Consider the following 18,177-nt stretch of genomic DNA (forward strand, 5'->3'; position numbering starts at 1 on the left):
AACTGAAGGTTTAAATTACTCAGGGTCAGTGACTGTGAGGAACAAGAGACAACGTAACACTGGAACTCTGAGACACTGCCCAAACTCCAGAGAGCTGCTAAGAGGTAAAAGACAAGGACTTGGAACTATAAAACTCAAGAGTTATAACAGTGGTTGCTAGGTATGTTAAGAACTGAAGGCTTCAATACCCCAAATCCAAGAGCTCTAACACTATGCTGGGTTCTGGGCCACTGGCATTCAAAGCTCAAGCTTCTTGGTACTGAGTTTGCTTTGGCCTAAAACCTACAAGAGCTGTATGCCTCCAGGTTTAACAACTTGGAACTATAACCTGTAGTTCTCAGAATCTACATCTCAAAGAGTGAGCTTGTCTGTTTAGATCATAACACTGTGACTGCCATTACTAAGGGAGCTCTTTGCCATGTGATTTCTACTCCACTAGAATAAAAGGGCTTTCATTTGCGGTGTCACAAAGTATGGTATTTTTGAAGTCTACAGAATTTGAAAATTATACCAGGTGTTCCATGATTTTATGGAATTATCATATTTGTGATACAATGGCACTGTGGTTATTATAATTTTAAATGTAAAACACCCTTACAGACTATGTGCTTCAGACCCATAGAAGTTAAGTAACAACAACAAGGAGGGCTCAAGGGGGAATGCATGGATTTCACTATGAAAGGGAAACAGAATAGATATCTCTAGTGGATGGGGAGGGTTCTGAATGTGGTGGGAATGGGAACAGGTGTATACAGGTACGAGGAGGATGGAGGGAGAGTATGGGATGAGACAACTGGAATCATAAGGCATCTCTGAGTCAGCTAGAAATACAAGGCAATGAAAATTCCCAGGAGTCTGAGAGTGAGCCTTGCTAAGACTCCTAGTAATAGCAGATACGGAGCCTGAAGCAGTTATCTTCTCCATCCAGTCAAGACCTCCAGTGGAGCGACTAAGACATCAACCCAGCCACAAAACTTTTGACCTATGATCTTTCCTACCTACAAGAGGTGCTGGGGTAAAATTGGCTGTGGGAGTGGCCAACCAATGACTGTTTCAGCTTAAGACCCATGCTATGAGAGGAAGTACACCCATGCTACTGTCTAAAGGGCCAGGAACCAGAGTCTGGATAGCCAAGAGACCCTTGATAGAACCATATAGGAATGACAAAAAAAGTCAATGAAATGATTCCTAATGATACTTTGCTGTACTCATAGCTCAGTATCTAGCCTAATTGTCATCAGAAAGCTTTCACCCAGTAACTGGTGGGAACAGATGCAGACACTCACAGTCAAACGCTTGGTGGAGTTCTGGGAATCCTGTTGAAGATAGGAAGAACTGTTGGAGCCAGAGGGATCAGGGACATCACAAGAAAACCCATAAAATCAAGTAACAAGCTCACAGAGGCTGAACTAGCAACCAGAGAGCCTGCATGAATTTAACCTGGGCCCTGTGATATATGTTACAGCTGTGTAGTTTGTCTTCTCGTGAGATTCCTAACAGGGAGCAGGAGCTGTCTCTGACTTTGCTGCCTGCCCTTGGGACCTTTCCTCCTACTAGGCTGCCAAATCTAGACTTAAAAGGAGAGGAGATTCCTAGTCCTACTACAACTTGATATGCCATGTTTAGCTGATATCCATGGAAGGATATCACCTTTTCAGAAGAGAAATGGAGGAGTGGAAGAGCTGACATCAGGGGAAGGATTACGAGGAGAGAGGTAAACAGGTTGGGACGTAAAAAAATGAATAAATAAATAGAGTAATTAGTTAATGACTTTTAAAAGTCTTCAAACTACAAAGCAAATACCCCCCCCCCTTGTTTAAAGGTTATATGGACTAAAAAGGGGAAGAAAAAAGAAAGAAAAAAAGAAAGGAAGAAAGGAAGAATGAATGAAAGAAAGAAAGAAAGAAAGGAAGGAAGGAAGGAAGGAAGGAAGGAAGGAAGGAAGGAAGAAAGAAAGAAAGAAAGAAAGAAAGAAAGAAAGAAAGAAAGAAAGAAAGAAAGAAAAGGAATGAAGGAATGAAGGAAGAAAGAAAGAGAGAAAGAAAGAAAAATTAGGTGTTTCAAGATGTTGTCGCCAGACCAGTTGTTGGTACTATTCTGGAAGTTTGTGAGACCCTAGGATATGGGAGCTTCCTAATAACAGTGTCACTGAGAGTGGGACTTCGGGGTTGATAGCCTAGTCTCATTTCTTGTCATTTCTCTACCTCTGGCTAAAGACTACTAAGTCAATGTGACCAATAGAACAGTACTCCTGCCAGCATGCTTTCTTCCCTAAGACAGACCGAATCCCTTCTTAAACTGTAAGTCAAATAAACCATTTCTTCCTTAAGTTGTGTCTTGTCAGAACAGAACAGAGACAAAGGCAACTAACAGGGATTATGTTTTAAAAGAGTTCATACACAGACGGGCAATGGTGGCACATGCCTTTAATCCCAGCACCTGGAAGCAGAGGCAGGCAGATTTCTGAGTTTGAGGCCAGCCTGGTTACAGAGTGAGTTCCAGGATAGCCAGGACAATACAGAGAAACCCTGCCTCGAAAAACAAAACAACAGCAGCAACAACAAAAACAAAAAAGAACAAAAAAAATTAAAGTTGGATTTATTTGAAACAAAATAGAGTCCATACACATCAGAGATATATAAAAAGTTACAGATTTTAAAAAAAAAAAGGAGACTACATTTGAGATCTCCCTTAAAATAATAGGAGTAATGAATGAAAAATATATTTTGCTTTTGAATTTTTGAGGTAGGGTCTTGCTGTGTAGAAAAAGCTATTCTCCAACCCATGAGCCTGCTGCCTCAGTCTCTAGGAGCTTGTCTTACACATCTTTGACACAAAGTCTGACTTCAGAATTTAAAAGATAATTATGGGAGGGTGAAAGTCTTACATCAATTCATGTAGAGCCAATAATGGCTCTATAAGATCAATGATAACAAGAAAAAAATATTTAACTTGTCAATGTAAATGGACATGAGAAAATTTTACAAACCAAGAAAGCAAAACATGTAGAAGTCATGGATAAATTTTATAAAATAAAGTCATTGTACCATAAATTTCTATTTATTGTGTTAGCTAGGGTTTCCATTGCTGTAAAGAGACACCATGACCATGACAACTCTTATAAAGGAAAACATTTAATTGAAGTCCGGTTTACAGATCAGAGGTTTAGACCACTGTCATGGTGGGAAGCATGGCAGCATGCAGGCAGACATGGCGGTGGAGAGACAGCTGAGAGATCTACATCTAAATCCAAAGCAGCAGAAGAGAGAGTGACACTGGGGCTGACTTGAGCATCTAAAATCTCAAAGCCCACCCCACAGTGATACATTTCCTCCAACAAGGCCACACCTACTGCAACAAGGCCATACCTCCTAATAGTACCACTGCCTATGGGCCAAGCATTCAAACACATGAATCTATGGGGACCATATCCAATCAAACCACCACCTTAAAAAGTATGAATTCTTAAATATTTTATCAAGTACTGCTGTGATTACTTTACTTCATGTTTTCTTTACATTTTGAAAAAAGACTAGTTTAAATTTGCTTTGGGTTCCTAGCAAAAAGTTCTGCAAAATTGTTTCAGATTTAGTAACAGGAGCCATTTCTCTTTCTGTACAAATTGCTTTAGGCAACAAGTCACTATAACTGCACTATATTTAAATATCTTACAACTCGGATGTTATACAACTGTTTGTTTACAGACAAAAACAACATCACAATCTTCCAGTGAAAGCAGAAAGTAAACCTTGGTGTCACTGTGATTTCCACATCTAGAAATACAGATCTTTAGAAGCACTTGGGACTGAATAAGCTTTTATTCCTTTACATATTGGACAAACTGGTTAATAATCATGTTATATTTTGAAATTATAATCATGATAATCACAGTGCTTTTCTAACAATATGTTTAAAAAAGAATTGCAAGAGAAGAAATAACTTCAAAAAAAAACCTAACAAAAAAAATCCAACAATTAGGTTACAATAGTTGTGATGGTTTGCATATGCTCGGCCCAGGGAGTAGCACTATTTGAAGGTGTGGCCCTGTTGGAGAAGGTATAGCCCTGTTGGAGAAGGTGTAGCCCTGTTGGAGAAGGTTTAGCCCTGTTGGAGAAGGTGTAGCCTTGTTGGGGTAGGTGTATCCAACCACTTGCAGGTGTGGGCTTTAAGACGCTCATCCTAGCAGCCTAGAAGCCAGTATTCTGCTAGCCGCCTTCAGATGAAGATATAGAACTCTTAGCTCCCCCTGCATCATGCCTGCCTGGATGCTGCCATGTTCCCACCTTGATGATAATGGACTAAACCTTTGTAAGCCAGCCCCAATTAAATGTCTTTATAATTGTTGCCTTGGTCATTGTGTCTGTTCACAGTAGTGAATCCCTAACTTAGACAATAATGTTATGAAAAAAGATTAAAAAGAAAAAAATCATCATGTAAATCTCTGAAATTACAGTTGCTACCTGTGGTCGCTTGAATAAGACTAAACCCAATAGGTTCATATATTTGAACCTATTATCAGAGAGTGGTACTATTTGAGAAGGATCAGGAAGTGTGGCCTTACTGAAGTATGTCCTTGCAGAAGGAATTGTGTCACTGGGCCAGTGGGGGGCTTTCAGGTTCCAAAAGTCCAGTATGTTTCTTTCTGCCTATGGATCAGGATATAGAACTCTCAGCTACTTCTCTAGCACCATGCCTGCCTATATGCCAACATTTTCCCTGACAGGATGATAATGGGCTAACCTCTGAAATTGTAATCAAGCCTCCAATTAAATGCTTTTTTTTTATTAAAAGCACTTCCTTGGTCATCGTGTTTCCTCACAGCAATAGAACAGTAATTAAGATAGAAGGTAATACAAGGAAGTAGGACAGTGCTGTGACAGGCCTGACAACAATGTTTGTTTGAGAAACATAGAAGACTTTGGGACTCTGGACTGGATCAACAGTTGGCTGCTTTAAGCATGGATTGGTGGGCCATACTAGTAGGAGCATGGAAAATGGTGGTGCTAAGAACTACTTAGATTATCTCATCCCACCTCAAGAGGATGCATAGGGAAGGAAAATTAATAAGTGGCCTAGAGACCATTCTTGAGAATGTGTCTATTTTCTGTCCTTGTCTGAAAAATCTGCCTGAAGCTAATTGAAAAGCTTTAGCTTAATAACCTTGGCAGAGATTTCAAGACAGCCTAATGTTGACTGCATTGTGTATTCATTAATAATTACTCTTATGTAGCTCTGTAAGGAAAAGGAACAAGCAAGAGAAATCCAAAATGCACAGAAGAGAATGAGCATCACAAAGTGTTATGGAGCTAAGTTCAGTGCTCAAATAGATTTAAAAAAAATTAAAAACTGATGCTAAGTGAAATAAGGGGGTGGTGACCCCAGCACAAGATCCCACCCAGCTAAGCTTCCAATTTGTGAAAAGGAATTAAAAGCTTAAGCAAGAAAGTAAACCATATACAAATATAATTGAACAAGTGAGCCAAATTTCAGCCCCATTAAACAACAAAACTTGGCAGCTTTGGCCATATGGTTCTGACTTTCGTGTCAAAGATTCAAGAAACGTGTTGTTGAATCTCCCTTCTCAGCTAAGGAAAACTACTGATGCCAGCCATTTGTCAGGGGTGTCTCTGTACAGAGGCCAAGAGAGGCCACTGTGTGAAGCTGTGAAGGTGAAGCCTGAATTGTGTTGGAGACCCCAAGATCTTGGACATGTCAGCATAGTGGGGTTCTATCCAAAGAGAGCTGCAGACTGGATTTGGAACCAGCCCAAGACATAGAAATGTGAAGTCAACAAAGCTGAAAGGAGTTGGAGGATTTGAAGAGCCCTATCACATCAGTCATGGAGATACAGAGTTTAGTTTTCCCTGTTAGGTTTCAGACTTGGTTTGGTCCAGTATTTCCTCGCTATGCTCCCTTTCCTCCCTTTGGAATAGCAATGTATACTCTGTGCCACAGAATGTTGGAAGTACGTGATCACATTTTGATTTTGATTTTACAGGTGGTTATAGTTAAGAGACTGCCAAGAGTCTCAGAAGACTAAACTAAAGTCTTTTTAAATAGTCCTGAGACTATGATAGACTATGGGGATCTTGGACTGAATGCACTTTTGCAAAATGCTATGGCTATGGAGGATGGAGAGTGGAGTGTGGTGGTTTGAATAAGAATATTACCCATATGCTCATATATTTGAATGCACAGTCACCAGGGAGAGGCACCTTTTGAGAGGGATGAGGAGTAGGTATGGATTTGTTGAAATAGGTGTAGCCTTGTTGGAAGAAGTGTGTCACTGGGGACAGGCTTTGAGGTCTTAAAACCCACAGCCTGTCTCATGGGCATTCTCTCTTCCTGCTTCTTGTAGAGCTAGATATATTATTTTTCTGTCAAATGCCTACCTGCATGCCGCCATGCTCCACGCATGATGATAATGGACTAACCTGTGAAACTATAAGTCCTCAATTAATGCTTTCCTTTATGAGAACTGCCTATACTAGAACAGTAAATAAGATACTACTGGTTTATATGTACATAAAATATAATCAAATTGTTCAAGCAATATTAACAGAGCACTCACTAGACAACATACGATATGCCAAACAAAAATATGTTTATAAGTAGTTATACAAAGGTATACACACACACACACACACACACACACACACAGACATCTATCATGTGAAAGTAAGTAAAAAAGAGTTTAATAACAAATAAAGTAACTGTGGTCATTTTAAAGTATTAAATTATTCTGGAAACAGCATGAAACAAAAGGATTAGTAAGCATTGCTATTATTAGTAAAATTATTAGAGGGTATCAATATAATTAATATGATCATGAAATATTTTTCATTTTATTTTGTAAGCTGTATTCATAATGTTATTCATTCTATCCACATTCATGTATGACTAATTGATTATATTAATAACTGTAAAGTTACTGGAACCTATGACTATACATCTATCACAATATAATTAGAAACTGACTTCTGATAAGAAAGAGTAAATGGAGTGTGCAAAGGGAGGAGAGAACAAGAAGGGTCACAGGAGAGTGAAGACGGGGAGGCAGGCTGTCAAATACTGCCTCCTGTGCATGACATGAATGCTGCATATGTGAATTTAGCAGGAAGTTCACAAGATCAGGCTAATCAAAGTTCCAGCACAAGCTGGGGGAGAGGCTTTCAAGGCCCAATATCTGGCTGAGGAGCTACTGGTAACTGAAGTCGGCTGAGAAGAATCATTCTTCTTCAGGAAAATGCCCTGTGCTACTGCAGGAGGGTAACATGTTTCATTGAATGGTCCCACACCCACATATGGACAACACTAATTAGACTCAGTGGGTTATATTTACATGTATATATTTTATGTAAAAAGTCACTCTCCTTGAGATTAGCCACCAATCAAAACAAAAAGAATATAATAAATATGCATTTAATATATCTATATTTCTATTTAGTTTTTTATATTATAGCTATATATTATAGTTATAAATTTATATTTTGTTTTATATTAGTACTTAGCTTTATATTATAAATATATTTATATTATGTTTTAATATTATGACTAGTATATATACTTATTTATGTGGACATGAAGTCTGGGGAAGTATGGAAAGATCTAGAGGAAGTTGGTGGGAATAGGAGATGAATATCATCAAGATGAACTGTATATGCAGGACATTTTCAAAGAACAAACTAAAAATACTTAAAAACAAAATAGAAAAATGTAAGTTCAGGAAATGCATATCACCAAAGAACATCTGAAATACACACATATGAAAATGCCACAGTGAATCTCATATCTGTATAAGACTTGGAAGCCCTGGGTTGGCATTTCCCAGGTTTCAGATGCTTAGGACAGGCCTTTAAAACTGTTTGTTATCTAAATGGACTTGAGATTCTAATTACATGAGTTTGATTGAAAGTAGAATTTCCTTAATAATAGTTCCTCCTTAAGTTCAATAATAAATGTAAAAATTCCAGAACTGTTCTGAATTTTTCATTTTGATACTAAATCATCATAAAAGTATTACATTTCTGTAGTCTAATATGAATAATCAGAAAGTAATTAAAATGAAGAACAATATTTTATAACTGAAATGATTAAAATAAAGATAATTATGAAATTATCACATAAATGAGGTTTGATGAAGCTTATTAATTTTCTATAATCTCTTCCATGCTGCAAAGGCATTTATTTCTAAGGTGATCACTTTAGTTCTCTAGCTGGTGCAGCTAGATGGATGTAGTGTTCTGATTCCTTTTTATGCACCTTGTGCTGCTGAACTCTGCAGTTAGCCGATGGTCAGGAAAACAAAACTCAGTAAATAACACCATTGTAATGAGTTGCTTCTTACATAAACATACATGCATTTATAAACATAAACAATAGTCCAACTTAATGCAAAGTTGGCAGTTGCTGCACAAATGGACAGTGAAGCTTCGTGTTCTGTTGTACAACAAGAGCTGAGTGTGGTATTAGTGCTCCCTGGATGCTGGCCACACTTTAATTCTTTATTAAGCCCCTCTTCAGTTATGGCATTCTTGGAACCACTGAGGCTTCATTCTGGTTTGCAAACTTTGTTTGTTTGCCATAAGGAATGTTGAAATCTCCATAGAGCTGTCAATTACTTACGTGCTCATTGTTAATTCTCTTTTCATAAAATCTCTTGCCCAAACATTGTTAAATCCTAGCAGAAGCCACTCTGAGTTCTAAGATTACAATGATAGAAAAACTAAAAACTTTTTGCAAAAACCTCGGTAACTAACAATCAGTTGCATCTTATATAAAAAGTCATTCTCTTTGAGAATAGCCATCGTCACTCCTCAAACAAAAAGGTAAGGTAATTTAAATATCAAGATTATTATAGCTCAAATTTAATGTACAGCTTATAAGTTATATTATATAAATCCCAACAAGGATGGGGAAGGTAGGTAGGAAGACCCAAACATGCCGTTAGACTTTGCTAGCTGCTAGGAGAGGAAGACACAGTTTTCTTCAGTGGTGTGACTCCCTGGACCATACTCCAGAGCAGAACCCACACCCAGGAAAAGTTGGTAGTTGGTTAAAACAAAATGAACTCAATTAATTTGAAAGGGGAATAAATATGAAGTTGGGTAAGTGGGACTGTGGGAGTGGGCCTTTGAGGTTGGAGTTGGAGGAGATAAAACATGATCACAATACCTACATGAAACTCTCAAAGATGTAATTGCAATATCCTAAAATAAATCACTGCACTTTGGCAGACTAATAGGCAACATCTGATAATTCATAGTGTTAAAAGTTCTAAGCTCTAAGTTCTGGAAAAAAAAAAAAAAAACACTGGGGCTATAGTTCACTAGAACTGATTTTTCTACAAAATTTCTATGCTTATGAAAATTCTCCTCCATGAGATTATAAATCCTTTCAGAGTTTCCTAGTGATTTGAACTTGTCATTACTAATGCCATCTCTATTTGTATTTATTTCCTATGAACGTTTCTTATCCACAGTTCTATTGCTGCACCACATTCGTACAGTCAAGGTGGGCAGGAATCCATTATACAACTTTTAAAATACTACTCCTGGGTTGATCTACATTTTTCCAGCTTCATGCTAAGCCATTTATGACTAACTAGATACCTACCTAAAACCCCATAGAAGTTTTGTTCACATCATGAATCAAAGCCTGTTTGGTTCTCAAATTGAAATTTCACTCTATTGGCTAATAGTCAAAGAACTTGAAATGCTATACTCAATACTGCAGAAGAAAATTAGAGTTGAATATCATCCAGTTCTGAACTGTATGAGCAACAGTGATAATGTGCCTGTAAGACATGGCCACTGGGACAGTAGTGGCACAAATGTTAAGTAAGCAAACAACCACTTTCAAAAGTTGGATTTAAGCCTTGTTTCATTAGATGGAACAAATGTTATATGAGCAAGCAAACAGTTTTTGATTAGACTTAAGGCCCACTTCATTGAAATCCACACTGTCAAGATGACCTTGCAAATGAGTGGATAGGTCATGGCCCGTTTGGGAAGCTTATTATTGTTATTCTGCTAAATGGACATAGAAATAAATGGCTATACCCATAGATAAGTGCATTATGTAACCCTCAACAGAAAAGTTTCTTGCAGTAGATAGTAATTAACACAGAAACCTACCATTCATGCAAAGAATAAGGGATTAAACAATGCGCAGTCCTAAATGGGATGTCAATAACACCTTTCCATTTAGAGCTCATGGATCTCTGCAGAAGCAAGGGAGGAAAGACTCTAGGGGCCAGAAGTGATGGATGATTTAAAGGAAACAAACTTTTCCATACACAAAAGGGCATATGCAGCATATGAACACAAAGACTGACAGCATGTACAAGCTCTAACCAGAAAAAGTCTCAGAAACAAGAGAAGTGGACAAAGTCCTGCTCCTAGAAGCTATTTGTAATTGATAGCTGTTGGGAGAATGAAAAAAAATTCAGTGTTTTTCAAAGGAGTGACACTAGATGTATCAACCATGTCCCAGGACAGGTCCTGGACTTAGTAATCAGTCAACCAAACAATGGATATTAAACTTTATTTTTCTCTTTCTCCCTCTCCCTCTCCCTCTCCCTCCCTCTCCCTCCCTCTCTCTCTCTCTCTCTCTCTCTCTCTCCCTTTCTCCCTCCTCTCTCCCCTCCCCCTCCCTCCCTCCCTACTTCCCTCTCTCCCCCTTCCCTCCCTCCCTACTTCCCTCTCTCCCCCTTCCCTCCCTCTCTCTCCCCCTCTCTCTTTCTCTCTCTTTTAAGAGAAAGAATATAAAGTTGGTTTGGTGCAGCAGTGGAAGAGGATCTGGGATGGAAACAAATATGATCAAGCTATATTGTGTAATGTTCTTATAGAATAATAAAAACACTATTAAGATATATTTTTTTATGGATGATAAAAGTAAGAAAATAATGGCAGGTTGTTATATTAGACCATAGTTATTATGGAAAGCAGCATATTGTGTTATTGCTAGAACACTCCCTATGGACATATACTGCCTTTCCTGAACACATACTCCCCCAAAATGATTCCTGTGAAATCACAGGATATCCTATCTACAGCCATGGCATCTCAGAGAGCATTGCTTCTGATCGAGAAACTCACTTCACAGCAAATGCTGTAGGACAAGGAGGCTCTGGAGTTTACTTGGTTCTCCCATGTTCTCATCAATCTCTTCTGGCTCCCTTTGCCCACGGATCTAACACAATCTCAATCAAAATCTTACCAGAAATTGTTTGGATGTTGAAAAGATCTAAATATAATATTTATAGGAAATTCAAATAGAATAACTAACTCAAGCCTTAATAAAGTGAAGCTGAAGGACTTGAAATACCTGACTACAAAGTTCACAGTTATCATATCAGTGTGACACTGAAACAGGAGCAGACAAAGAACCACTAAAGTAAAATAACATATGCTGACACAGGCACAGTAAACAAGGACAAATAATTGTCAGAAAATATCACCGGAGTCATTTAGTAGGGAAAAAAATCTTTCCATTGATGATGCTAGAACAAGATATTCATTTGTCAAACATGTTAAAAATAAATCACAAAAATAAAGATTAAATCAACTTCAAAGAAGAACGAACGTATAGGAGAATATATTTGGACTCTTGAAGTAAGTAAATATTTTTTCATTAACAAACACATGAGTAGTTAGATTTGACCACTAAAATCAAAAACTTCTACCCCGGGGAGATGGCTCAGCAATAAGAACACTGTCACTTTTCCAGATGATACACATTTAGCTCCCAGGACCTACATGGCAGCTCACAATCATCTGTAACATGGGGCCAAGTGAAGTCAATGCCCTATAATGATTTCTGAGGGTACTGCATGCATGTGATATATGGACATACGTGCAGGCAAAACACCCACATGCATACAATAAAAATAAGGTTAAAATATTTTTAATAAATAAAATGAACAGGTAAATAACAACTCTAGGAGAAAGTATGGTTGATATACATAATTCATTCAGAATCCATAATGTTCAATAAACCAACAATAAAAAGCAAATTGCCAAATTGAAAATTGGTAAAAGATTTAAATAATCTTTAATTTGAAGAATCTTTCTCTTTATTTCAAAGAGAAAAGCATGACTACTGGACAGCAAATATATAAAGTGCTCAACATCATTTGTCACTGCACATGTACTAAAATGACTGTGACTAACAGCCCTGGTTAGTATATGTGGAGGGAAGTTGAACTTCCATTACTGAGTATAAAATAATGAAGGCTTTTTTTTTATGAAAAATGTATATTTTATTTAAATGAGTATATTTCTCTTTTATGACTCAGGGATTTGACCAAGGAAAAGAAAATATGCATACATACAAACAAATCTTTGTATGGGAACTGTCGTAGCTATTTTACAGAGTAATAACTGGAATGATTAGAATGAGCATTTGCAAAAGATTGAATGCAAATGTAACATTAAACAATGAACAATGTTACTTTCTAATAAAATGGATAAACTTATGGAAAAATGAATACACAAATGTTTTGCCAACCAAATGATTCTGTGTACATGAAGTTCTATAAATACAAAGCAAATCTGTAGTTTAAACACATCAGAGAAGCTCTCTGGATTGAGCAAGGATAATGGAAAAGGATAAACAATAGAAACCTTAGAATATTAAGTCAGAAGTGTTCTAGGTACTCATAGGGATGTGGTGCTATGAGTATAAGCATCAAACTGCCCATTTAATAATTCCATGTTTTATTTGTGTCTGTAAATTTTATCAAAAATAAACATGGTGAATAAATAAAATCAGATACTAAAAATTAAAATACTTTGATATTTCAATGATAATTTAAAAAAAACTTTGAATATACTCAATTTCCTTTACATATTTATGAGTTATATACTAATCAGAAATTTTAAATGGAATAAAATTTAAATACATATATTTTTACATAAATTCATTTTATCTTACTAATATTGTCACAACTTTCACTATACACGGAGAGATTAGAAGAATGGATTAATATGTAACTTTTGTTTTTTAAGGGAACATATTAAAACAGTCTATTAGTAACAAAAGAAACCAGTTTCCTCTGAATCTTTCCAAGGTTTTGACATTAAATATTTAAATTAATTCCAGGAAGAGGTTTGGCAGTCTGATCTTTTATGATCCCAAAGCTTAGCATTATGATAGATAAGTCAAGTAGCAATTAATCAAACAAACCTGTATGCAAATGTATGAGCATAGCCAAAGTCCTTTCCACAAGCTAGAAAGCCTTGAGAATGCAAGGTTTGTGTTGAAGCATCCAGTTCTTAAGACTAAAGACAAGTATATTGCTTGATAGATCTGCATTCCTCTGGATTATTTGCAGAAGCAGATGACATTTTAAAATAACTATTTGCCTTAATAAGGTATTACTTAATTTAATACCTGTGTCTGTCTAATACATTAAGATATTAAGTGAAATTTTTCCCATAACAGAGACTGAATAAACAAGGCCAATTTTAATTTTGTAAATGGTTTTATGAAAGCCGTCAAGTAGTTTCTTCAGACTCCTACTATACATTTCAGTGCCCTTTCCAAAATACCATCTTTGGAAAAGTGAAACCAGCATAAGGCTTTATTTTTCATTTTTATTTATTTTTATACTTTTTTAAATTAATCATTCCATTTGTTTACATCTCAAATGATGTCCCCCTTCCAGGTTACCCCTCCACAACTCTCCCATCCCGTCTATCCCCTTCCCTTTGCCTCTATGAGGGTCCGCCTCCCACCCACCCATCCACTCCGCCCCAATTCTGCAGTATTTAGTCACTCTTAGCATCAGATGTTCTCGACATGAGTTCACAGTCTACAGCCACACCCCCTGCAGTCTTGCCAGGTTCGCTTTTCACCTCTTGCACTCAGAACAGGGCCTGTTCTGGAAGGCAGGACCAGTTTGCCACCACACTAAATAACAACACTGAAAATGTAAGCTCCTAAAGCTCCTTATAGTACTCTTACAAACAGTGTTGATGAGATTGACAATGCTGATCTTCAGAGAAATAATTTTAGTTACTGATACTGTTGGGTATTAAATATGCCATGACTATTGACATGGCTTTAGAAATGATATGAAGTACATAATCACTATCTACCTGTTTTACTGGAACTCTTTTAAAGACATAGGAACAGAAAATTTAAACCTATGTGTAAAAATAAAGAAAATAATTGAAAGCATCATGTCACATGGCAAAGTTCTGTGGGATATATCTAAATCAATGTGTGAAAAGAAATAGTTTTAATGAAAAAGTGAATCACCTGGAAGATTCATTATTCTAAATTACCAATATTCCTTTAGCTCATCTCAATTCCTATTAAATATCATCCAGGTGGGTTTTTTTTATTTTAGTGGAAAATGGTGTGGTGAAGAATGTTTTATAGCTAATGAAATGCTGGGGAAAAGGTAATGCGAGATTATTGCACTATCATAAACTGAGACAGAAAAATACTGTCAGAGGTACAGAGCATATTTCAGAAATAAAGAAATTACATCAATGCAACAGAGATGGATCTATGCACAGAATAACCTGACTTCCTACATGGTTCCATTACAACTTTAAATTATGTGGTTCTGTGTCAAACCAACTACTATTCACATGAAGAAATAGCATAACAGGACATAAGAACTAAGTGGAACAGCGAGACCCAGATGTAAAGTATCACAGACTTCATTAACTGCATGCTGAAGGCACAACAGACGACTCCTTGGTCAGTATTACTTTATCTTACTAAATATTTTTATCCTCCCCCAAAACAACTTTCCACAACAGCAAATAGCAACAGTGTCTGACACCAAATAATGAAGGTCAGCCATGTCTTTCTGTTCTCTTCTGCCCATATCCAACCCATTTACAAAGTTCAATTTATAGAGTTTTCAAAACCTTTTCTGAATGGGTTCCCTTTTCTAGATCTGGGTTTGCTCACCTAAGAAAAACACAATGCATCCTATCTTTAATGAGACTAGCCCAATACTTTCTTGTTTCTAGTTTAAACACTATTTCTCCTGATGATGAGATCTACTTACAGGAAAATTCAGATCTGTCCCTGCCTATGTCTTTATTCCTTCACCTTCCAATGAAATCCTGCCTTACAATAATTCACATGAAATAAATTTAAAATTGAATATAAATTCAAAATATAAAACTATAAATGTAAACACACTAGCTGCTTCAAATGGTACTGCTGATTACTTCCTTTCTGAAGGATGCATTCTCTACGGATTTTTGCATGGCTCAATCATCTTTCTCTATTTCATTTTTAAAAAATTATTTATTTTACGTATATGACTACACTGTAGCTGTACAGATAGTACATCATGTGGTTGCTGGGAATTGAAATCAGGACCTCTGCTTGCTCTGGCGCTGCTTGCTCCTGCCCAAAGATTTATTCATGGTTATATATAACTACACTGTAGCTGTCCTCAGACACCCCAGAAGAGGGCATCAGATATTGTTACAGATGGTTGTGAGCCACCATGTGGTTGTTGGGATTTGAACTGAGGACCTTCGGAAGAGTAGTTAGTGTTCTTAACCACTGAGTCATCTCTCCGGTCCCAATCATCTTCTTTTCAAAACATAATACATCTATTTACCTTACAGAGTCCTGCTTTGATCACCACATTAATTCCACCACCAACCACAGTCCTTCCCCATTACCTTTTTGTTTTAATTACACCACTACCTAATAATACTTTTATTTGCTCATTTTTAATATCTCATTACAACATTATAAATTCTACAAGAGTCAGAGCTCTTTATCATTGGATGGTGATGACCGTGGGATTATTGCCAAGACCCGACAAAGGCACATAACTGGCACTCTGTAGAACATGAACAGATGGATAATATTTCAACACTTTGATTTACAACACTTTGAAACTGATTGAAAACTGTCCATTTATGCATCAGTCTAATAAAATTAATAAGCTCAATGGTTCATCAATTCAGCAGATACATATTTAGTAGCTATTATGTCACAGGCCTATCACAGACAAAACACACAAAAAGAGTTCCTGTCTTCATGATAGAAAAATATGATAACCATAAAATTACCTAATTATAGCACAGTATGGCAAATGCTGTAACAGGGTCCAAAATGCAGTACAAGAAAAAGGGACAGCATCGCTTCCTAAAAGAAATGTTATGGAAGAAATATTTAAACTGGTCTTGAACCGAAGAGCAGAGGGAAGACTGAATTATGTGCAGTGACAGGGATAACTGTGCATAAAGCCAAAACAGGTCCACAAAACAGCAGGTCAGTGTGCCTTCCACAGTGATAAATGTCTTCCTAGAGTTCTGTTCCACTTCTGGAAAAGTGGAAACTGGGTTTGCTGGAGCTGAAGCAAGGTGCACTGTGAGAGCTTGGGCTTATGGAGAGAAAGAAATCTCTCTACAAATCTGGCTAGTGGACTGCTTGGCTGAATTTCTTTAATTACTCTTATTTATTCATGTCTCAAGGTCTGGACTCTCAGCTACCAACTAAGGTTCCACCTGGGACCCAATTAATGAAAACCTACAAAGAATATTCCATAAACTACAAATATTGAGTGAAGCCCATTTAAGTCCATTCCCTAAACCAGTAACAAAACACACAAAACTAGTTAGTTTATGAGAAAAAGATTTCCTTTACTCACAGTTATAGAGTCTAGAGTGCAAGATTAGGAAGGAGAGTCCTTTTAACCTTTGCTAAGGATCTCTCGTTGAGTCTAAGCATGGTGGAAAGGCAAAAGTCTACCAGGCATTTGTGAAAGAAAAAAAGACAGTACTGAAGAAGCCAAACTTGGGTGAATCTGAGCTTCTATTATTATCAACCCTAGTGCTGGAAACATTGACCATTCTTATTTGATGGCACTAATTTTTCTATTGGGTGTCATCTGTAATAAAACAATATCCACAAAGTCCCTTAGCAACACCGCCATACTGAGTTTCATCATGAGATCTGGTAGACAAGTATTCAATTGACATTCAAATGGCATTCAAATGACAGCAAAGCCCAAGCTTCCATATGCCAAGCCTGCCTTTGTAAGTAAAAACTAACCTAAATCTAACCTAATGTTTCTACATCCCAAGGAAAGAATGAGCTACATGTTAAATTAGCTAATATTAATGCTAAAAATCTCCACCAGATATTATAATTCCGTTGCTGGTTATATATGTCTAACATGGTCCTAGCTGTATCTCTTAGCACCACTAGCAAACTACTAAGGAAACAATCAATAACATGGATATTTGAATATATTTGATACAATTTATCTGTGAAATTTTGAAACTTATATGAGCACCAATAACTAGACATATAGAGAAAATGTACATGGAGATAAACTGAAAATTATCACTGATAAATTCCTTAATTTAGTAGTTTGGTTTATCTTTATCTCCAGAGTTCTACCAAGTTCTTAAATATTTGAATCTGCAAAAATCCTTACATATTATTTTAAATATTGGATATTTTATTTATTTACATTAGAAATATTATCCATTTTCCAGTTTCCCCTCTGCAAATCCCCTATCCCCCCTTACCCTGCTTCTATAGGGTGCTCCCCCCACCTACCCACTCCCACCTCACCACCCTACCATTCCTCTACACTGGGCATCAAGCCTTCACAGGACCAAGGGCCACCCTTCCCATTGATGCCAGATAAGGCTCCTTCATCTCTTCAGTCCTTCCCCTAACTCCTCTACTGGGGTCCCTGTGCTCAGTCCAGTGGTTGGCTGTGAGCATACACATCTATATTGGTCAAGATCTGGCAGAGCCTCTCAGAAGACAGCATCCACAATAGTGTCACAAACCGAATGCTTTATTAATGAGGTACAATGGTTTGGTTATGGGCCAAGTGTTTCTAAAGGAACTTTGGTCTACAACATGGCAGTGTTGGGAAGGATAGAACTTCTAAGAGAGAATCAAAGTTTTTAAAGTCATTTAGTGAACTGTTATTGGAAAAGATTAACATATCTATCTTTGTGGGACTGTGGGACATCTATCAGATTCTATTAGAAAGGGCAAAGCTGGCACATGAATCTCTCAAACTTCTTGTCTAACTAAATGTGCTTTTCCATAAAGTACTTCCACTACTCAAAAGATGAGGTCATCCAACCTTGAATTTGCAGTCTACAAAGCAATACATTAAGTAGACATCTCTTTCTGATTACGTACGCAGCTTCATACTTTTTG

General features: G+C 37.0%; 1 protein-coding gene across 2 annotated transcripts in view; it reads right to left on the reverse strand.

Moving 5' to 3' along the window:
- Positions 1-18,177, reverse strand: part of Mipol1 (mirror-image polydactyly 1) — a 272,162-nt gene that overhangs the window by 127,676 nt on the left and 126,309 nt on the right. The window lies entirely within an intron of this gene.

This window comes from Apodemus sylvaticus, chromosome 6 (assembly GCF_947179515.1).
Source record: "Apodemus sylvaticus chromosome 6, mApoSyl1.1, whole genome shotgun sequence".
Taxonomy (NCBI): domain Eukaryota; kingdom Metazoa; phylum Chordata; class Mammalia; order Rodentia; family Muridae; genus Apodemus; species Apodemus sylvaticus.